Below are 7,921 nucleotides of genomic sequence, written 5' to 3'. Positions count from 1 at the left end.
AGGCGCAGCTCAACCCAAATGCTCCCGCTCCGGCGGGGGGTGGGGGGGTGGGGGCGGGGAGGGAGGTGGCGGCGGAGGGCGGGCCGCTGGGACCCCGGCTCGCGCTGGTGCTGGTAGGGGCGCACCCCCTCCCTTGCCGGTCGCTTTAATTACATTTGTTCTTGTCCTTCGTGAGGGCGAGACTTCGGCGCGGCCCGTGTGGGGGGTGGGGGGAGGCGCAGGCTGGGACTGCCTGCAGATGGGGGGGGGGCGCCGGGAATGGGGGCATGGGGAGACCGGGAAGGGGGGCTGTCAGCTTCGGCTCAGAAGCGGATCAATAGTACGAGATCTAATGGGCTAACTGCCAAGCGGGCGCACCGAGGCGCTGCCCCGCGGGGGCCAGAGGGGGTGGGCTGAGGACGAGAGAAAGGAAGGGGGGGGGGGGTAGGAGAGGGAGTGAGGACGGGGGAGAGGGGAGGGCAGAAAGAGTGGGAGAGATGCGGGGAGGAGGAAGAGAGAAAGAACGGAGAAAGGGACAGAGGGAGAACGGATGGGAAGGGACAGGACAGGACAGTCTTCCAAGGGCCCTCTCTTCAACACCCTTCCCTTCCCCCGTTCCCCCTCTCCCCAACGCTGGGAAGAAGGAACCTGTCCCGGAGCAACCAGACCGCGCGCAGCCGCCCGCCCGTATTGCCTCAACTCTGCTATCGAACCGCCAGGGGGCGGCGCGACCCCGTGCTGTCCCGGCGGACCTACGTGCCTCCAAGCTAGGGCTCAAGTGACCGACGCCTGGTCCCTCTGCGCGGTGCCCTCTGCCCTCTCCCAAGACCTCTCCGCGTGACAGGGGTGGGGGTAGGGCCTCTCCCCCCCTGCCCCCAACCCGAATAGAAGCAACCTTCTGGCTTTCATAGTGTTGACTATGGCACCCGGGGACCCTGGACGGGGAAGTGCCCCAGGGACTGGATCACCGCGCCTGGGGCTGGCCAGTGTCCCCCCAAAGATACCCAAGTCTGCGGCAGATGCGGCTTCGGAGGCGGTGTGGGGTTTGGGCCTTTGCATCCTGGCGGCGGAGCGCAGGCGAGTCCCCGGGACAGTCCTAGCAAGAGGGGTCCTTCTTCGCGTGCTGTGCCGCTGCTGGCCGCTAACGAGGCCAGCCAAGGTCGCTGCGGGATCAATGCCCGGTTTTAACTCTTTCGATTCCTGGCCCTTGTCTGACCCCTAATCTCTTGGACCCAGACGGACCCTTTTCTCAGCTCCTGCCTGTCCTTTCCCAAACTGAATGCGAAAATAAAAAGCAGCCCCACAACCCTGCCGGCAAATTCTGCCACCAAGTAAAGGGGAGATTGGTGGTGGCAGTTCAATGGTTCTCAACCTGGGGGCATATCAGAATTACTTGAGGGAGCTTTTCAACATAAACGTGTCTACTCACATGCACTCATATTGTAAGAAGTGTGTGTGGACTGGCAGGGATTGCTGGAAACATGCGTTTTGTCAAAGCACCTCAGGTAATTCTGATATATTCCTACGTGGGCACAGCTTGAAGAAAGGTATTACTATTGCATATTTTTTTCATGCTGGGTGTGGTAGCTCAGCCTGGGGTTGTTTTGTGTGTGTGTGTGTGTGTGTGTGTGTGTGTGTGCGTGTGTGTGTGTTGCCCTTGTGGAAATGTCTGTGCGTGTATTACTAGGTCTATGTCATTGGGAACCTGTGTCTTTGGGCAAGCATTGTTTTGTGTATGTCTTTGTGCGTCCTCTGTATGTGTCTTTGGTGTTATCAGCATTTATTGAGAGCACCCATTGTGTGCACGCTGTTGTACATGCCTGTCCTGATGAGAGCGAGTGTGGGTCCCCATGGTGTGTTTGTGTCGCGTTGGGCACCTCTCTGTGGGCCCCATTGTTGGGGCACAGCCATTGTCTCCATGTCACTGAGAGTGCGTGCTGGCGAGAGCTCATGACACAAATGGAACGAAGCTGATCTGCCCCAGAAGCAAAGGCAGCAATGACCTTCTTTTTCCAATTATATCCTGGTCAGAGGTGAGCGACCTCTCCCCACTGAGGCCGCTTCTTGTCATGCAAACTGAGCAGAAGGCTGGAGATTACAGGAATGCGACCGAGTCACGTGTGAAAACAATCAGCTATCAATGGGCCCAGATCAATGCCCCAGATTACAGATGAGCCCAGGGCAAGCAGTCACTTTGGAGTTTTTCCCAAGGAGGGGAAAACACACAGTGCACCCCGTTCACAGCCAACTGCCACAGTCCTGACCAACACCAGGAGAGACCCGCATGCGCTTACACAGCCTGGGGACAAGTAGGAAGTGGGCTGGGAAGAGCTGAGCAGATGAATGGCCAGCCACCCACTCTGAATCGGTGGGCAACTATTATTAGTAGTAGGCGGTTATTTTGTTTTTGCTAAAGATGCAACCTTTATTCAGCTGGTAGCGGGAAGTGTAAAAGCTTGTGTTGAGTGTTTTCTATTTTAAGTCTGGAGAGTGAGGATTCTAAGTGGGTCACAGGAGGCAGTGTGGGGATTTGGAGGAAACTCTCATGTCAGGAACAGAGCCATAGACGGATCGTGTTGAAGGAGTGGCCAAGGAAAGTCTTTGGTCAGCTGTGGGCAGGGGGCAGGTGGGCAGCTGAGGGGCTCCTGGGTCCAGAGCATCTGGCCTCAGGACAACTTGAAACCAGGCTGTGGGGTGAGGGAGCTGAGCCTCTGAAGGGAAGGGCAGTCTTAACCACATATATGCTCTAGGATAACAAGCAGAGCAGAGAGTTGAGCTGGGGAGGCCGGGACCTCTGAAGGGCGGGGTCATCAGGGGCCCACTTGAAGGGTGACTAGTCTTTGGAGGGACGAAGAGGCAGGAACTTAGGGGTGCTATATGAACTTGCTGAGAAGCCAAGCCTGGGTCAGGAACTATAGGGTTGAGGGAGACCAATGAGAAGATAGGAAGAGTTCTGGAAAGGCCTGAGGACCTCATCAGGTCTGGCTCCTATGTCAGCTGAGCCTACCTTGGTCCAGGAGTCAGTATGGCTGGGTCTAGCACCCTAACCAGCCAAGGTTGAGGCAAGGCGAAGTGTCATGTTGTCTGTGCCCTTAGGATGTGACAGTCAGTCCTCTGTGGCCTTTAGAGATCTTAGAATTCCTTTGGTGCACATTTATGGATGTCCTACTGTCTTCCCCTATAGGAATGAAATGATGGGTGAGAATACCCTTAGGGAGCTTACAGTTTAAAGCAGAATAAAGAATTTGAAAGAGTTTGAAGACTTTAGTTTTCTTCCTTTCTCTCTCTCTTTTCTTTTCTTTCTTCTTTCATTTCGGAAAAAACAGTGGTGCCTAAGGGCAGACTGCCTGGATTCAGATCCCAGCTGTGCCATTTACCGGCTACAGCTTATGAGTGCTCAGGTTCTCCTCTCCATCTGTAGAATAGGGGTACTTGCCTCTTAGGACTGTTGTGCAAATTTTAGGCAAAGCCCTTAGAACAATGCCTGGACTCAAGAACCTAAGTGTTGACTTTTCTAGTCTTTCCTTCGGTTTTCTAGTACAGTGCCTTTAGCAAAGTCCCTCTCTTGTGTCAGCAGAATTAGAGTAAAAAAAGGACAAGCTAATGGGGTGATTAGAAGACCTGAGAGGCTGGAGAGTGGGTTGGGGTGGGAGCAAGGACAGGCCCTGCTGGAGGATATGGGAATCCTGCCGATGGGGTAGCAGAGAGGGCTGACTCTGCCCTTCTCCCTGGAAGGGCACCCCCTGCTGGAGCTGCTTGCCCATAGCCTTCCAGGGGGCCTGCATGGGGAGACCTGCTGACTACCGCTGGATAACCAACACCTTTGCTTTTCTGGGCTAGGCCCATCCCTCGGCTTCCCTCTCCCACCGCTGGACCTCAGCTACAGCAGCCCCCTCTGCTGGCCTCAGCAGGACTAGAATTGGGCCCAGCTTCTGCCCATCTCCCTTTCTTTCAGACAGTTCTGAGGTGAGAGAAGAGGTCACCGCAGGTCCATTCTCTAGACTGGGAGACTGAGAGCCAGAAGATCCCTGAACTGGGCCTACTTGTTTAATCAGACGCCAATAACACGTAGGAGAGATCTGTGCAGACAGTTGAGCAAGATGGTTAACAGTAGGCTGTGAGAACAGTCCTGAGTTCGAGTTTGAAACCTGATTCTGCCACTTATTAACGAATATGAATTTGGGCAAGTCACTTAACTTGTTTAGCCTCAGTTTTATCATCTGAAAAATATGAACACCACCACCACCTACTTTGTGGGGCTGCTGTGGGGGTCAAATAAGGTTGTGCCCTTCATCAAGTAGCACAGATCACTAAGTGACCCATCAGTTCTCCAGGAATTTGCCTAAGGAGGAACTTCCTGCTGTGATACCACTGGCATCCTCCATGGGTCTTCGCCTTTGACTATGGGCTTTGGGGGACTTTACCGACCCAGGTTTGTTTGTTCAAGTCCCAAAGCACCAAATGGCTGGGCAGCTGCCAAAAACTGCTGCTTCATTACAGGATGGGGTGGGAAGGATGGAATGGGGGAGTCCTGGTACTGTGCAGGGGATAAAGGGTTAAGGGGGGGTGGGCTGGCATGGGAGTGGGTCACCCCCCTCCCCTTCCATTGATTATTCTCCTCTCCAGGTGTTTTTGTAGCTTTTTTCCCTCCCTTGGGGTGGGAGTGGGGGCTGCTGGGTCCACTTCGGGCTTAGTTATTGTTTTAATTTTGGTGCTGGCTCCCTGGTGCCTGGAGCAGATAATGAAAGAGGAAAAGAGAGGTCAGGGTGGTGCCCAGGCAGCAGATTTCTGCCCGTCAGACTGGGCCAGGGCGAGTGGGGAAGTGGGGGGGGGGGGTGTTAAGTTAATATCAATAAAGCAACTGGAGTCTCAGAAGTGAGGAGCTGCAGAGCCAAGCACAATGTCTTTGTGCTCTGGGAGCCTAAAGGGGCGTTTTGCCTGTCCACAATGAAACCTCAGAACGGGGCTGGGCATGGGGGTTGGGGGACAGTGAAGTGAGCGCACTGGCTGCAAGGGTACAGCTCAGCAGCGGCAGGAAGTGACAGAGGAAAAAGCAAAGAGCTGGGCAGAGAAGGAAAGTTGAACTATGTCGCGTGATCTGGCCACTCTCCCTGGCTTTTCTGTCCCCCCGGACCCTACTATATGTCCAATAACACTGGAGTAGGCTTGGGGGGGAGGGGCGGTGGTTATGTGCTGTGGGGCTACCGGAGTTGGAGAAACACAGAGAAAGGAGTCAAGAAAATCCCTAATCCTAGGGATTAGGATCGAAAGCTTTGCTGTCAGACAGACTTGAATTCCTGGCCAAGTTCTGCTTACTGGCTGTGTGACTTTGAACAAGTTACTGGACCTCTCTGAGCCTCCGTTTCCTCTTCTGTTAAATGGCACTAATACTCGTACTAACCTTATAGGGTCATTGACACTGTATGGAGAGAAGTCAGCACAGGGCCTGGCATGCAGCGAGCCCTCACTCCGTGCTAGCTATCCTTATTAAGCCTGTTTTCCTCAGCTGTAAAATGGGGCTATCAGCTGTAACTTCCCCGTAGGGGTCTTACGGGGAACAAATTAGATAAAGCCTGTAAAGTGCTTAGCACAATGCCTGGTACATAAATAAGCCTTCAATACATGTTGGCTGTTGTTATTATATTATTTTTATCTTTATTATTCCCTGCTGTCTTGGAACTGGTGATTTAGTTGAGCAGACTGAGGCCAGGCCACTCCCTTAGCCATCTGAAATATTTGGCTCCTTGCAGAAGGGCTTTCTGAAGCCCGGCCCCACTTGGAGAAGCCTCTGGTTTGTCTTTTATAGTCCAGGCGGTTCGACAGAAAGTCCCCAGGAACCGAGATGATTGCTGGCCTTGCAAGAGGATGGGACCCTTATGACCACCTCTGTCCCCTGGAGAAACATGTCAACAACATGGCTCTCTGTGGGAGGGCTACCAGGGCCTCCCTCTGATCCCCCCTGGAATTGAAGAGGTGTAGTGTCTGGATGAGGGTGCTCACCTGTTTCCAACGGGAACGCTTAGTGGGCACGGTGGAGCGCTTGGGTCTCCGAACACCGAGTCCTTATCCCATCCACGCCCTTCCAATTCCTTCCCTCTCTCAAGGCTGGAGGTGGGGGTGGAGGCTGAGCAGATAAAAAAAAAAGGGTAGTTAATGTTTCCCACTTGACCTTTCTTTCAGTACCCCCCTATCCCACCCCAGCGGGGCAGTCAGGCTGAGGGGATGAATGGAGTAGAGGGCACGATTTTCACATTAATGGCAGCATATGTTGTGTTTATTGACACCGCAGGGTCGGTGCTTGTGGGGTGTGGGTGGGGGGGGGGTGCCTAGGAGGCCATAGGCAGGAGGGGGCTAGGGGAAGAGGAGGCAGAGGGGAAGGCTGCCGGGGTGGGGAGGGGGAGAGAGGGGAGCCTGGGGCCTGGGGGGAGGGAGGCAGGAACAATATTGTAGCAGGAGCACACCAGGTGCTCGCTGTCAGCCCGAACAAAAAGGAAGAGTCAGCAACTCTGGGGGGGGGGGGGGCGGGAGGAGGAGGAGGCGGGAGGCACCGCCTGCTCCAGCCTCGCAGCCTCTCCCCGTTAACCCCTGCTCTGCCGCCGCAGCTGAAGAGGGGAGGGGCATCTGGGATGTCTCCCAGCCCGGCGCCGTTCAGAGACCCCACATCTCCTCAGTAATCTGGGTGATGTTGGTACCTCTGGGGACAGGATTTCCTGTCCCTTCCTCAAAGCCCGAAAGGAAAAGAAGTCCGGCTCTCTGTTCCACCCTTTCTATAATGGAGGGGCCTCTGTGGTTCTTGGGAAGTTGGCAAACCGGAGTTTCAGGAGTCAATGACCTTGGGCTTCTGAAAGCAGCTGCAGGTGGTGGGGTGGGGGTGGGGCCGTGTATAGAGGGGGTTTCAAGGACGGGCCCTCCGCTGAAGGAGATGGGCTGCAAAGGTCCCCATAATTCCCCTCCCCATGCCCTGGCGGCAGATTTCCTTGCTTCTTGAAAGTCTTCCCAGGGTCATCCGGCCTGGGGCAGGGGGGAGCAGCAGGAGAAGGGGACTAATACGTCCCATAGAGATGGCTGTCAGTCAGCTGAGAAGGCTGGGCTTTCAGGCTCTTTAGTCCATAAAGCACGCGGGCGGGGCGGCTCATCACCGAATATTCAGGGACGGGGAGAATAAATAGCAAAGTGGGCTCCCCGCCCTGGACCCCCATGCTGGAGATGGCTCCTAGTTTCCTGGCTGGGGAGCAGAGCGGCAGGTGTCTCCCGCCATCACTGTCCTCCCCCCTGCCCCCTTTCCCCTTCCTGCAGAGCACTGAAGGGAAGCCAGGTGCTCAGAGTTACTGGACCCAGCTTCCAGCATCCTCATGCTCTGGGGCCCTCCCTAGGGTTCAGGGTGGTGGTGCAGGGGAGGACGTGAGGGAGGAAGGAAGGCAGGGAAAGACAACCTGTGAGGGGAGAATGGGGCACGGGGACGTTTACTTCCATTCCCTGAATGTTGGTCTCCTCCGGAGTCTATGACCTGACATCCTGGAGCCTTCCATCTGGACATTAACTTTCCTCCTAGCTATTCTGTTCTAGAGTCCATGTCTTGGTCACTCTGAGTGTCCTAGATCCCCAGGTACAGGGCAGGGGAGGGGGGGTCACCAGAGGAGAACGGAGTGTCCCTTCCATATCCCCACCCTCCAGCCCCACCTCCGTCCAGCCACCAGGGGTCTCTGAATTGAGACGCAGAGGCCTCTGTGGATGTCCCCTCCCACGGGGACACGCCGGGGCACTCTGGCCTGGAATCCTCCTGGACACCGTCCTCTTGCAGAGAGCCGGAGGCAGCCGTCGCGCCGCGCGTCCTTCGGGACGGCCTCTCCCTTGTGGGCCTACGAAGCCCGGGCGGCTCCGCCCCGCTCGCCGCTCTCACCGCGGCTCCTCCCGGGGCTGCAGGCCCGGGCCGCGCCCCCCT

General features: G+C 55.8%; 1 long non-coding RNA gene across 1 annotated transcript; it reads right to left on the bottom strand.

Moving 5' to 3' along the window:
- Positions 1-4,853: 4,853 nt before the first annotated feature.
- LOC123380884 lies at positions 4,854-7,921 on the bottom strand. The gene is made up of 3 exons (XR_006587246.1): positions 7,660-7,921; positions 5,980-6,103; positions 4,854-5,872 (listed from the first exon to the last, which is right to left on the bottom strand). It is a non-coding gene; the product is annotated as an uncharacterized LOC123380884 (long non-coding RNA).

Source organism: Felis catus, chromosome D2 (genome assembly GCF_018350175.1).
Source record: "Felis catus isolate Fca126 chromosome D2, F.catus_Fca126_mat1.0, whole genome shotgun sequence".
Lineage (NCBI taxonomy): Eukaryota > Metazoa > Chordata > Mammalia > Carnivora > Felidae > Felis > Felis catus.
Note: the sequence above shows the minus strand (reverse complement) of the source record. Positions and strands in the feature narration are given on the sequence as shown.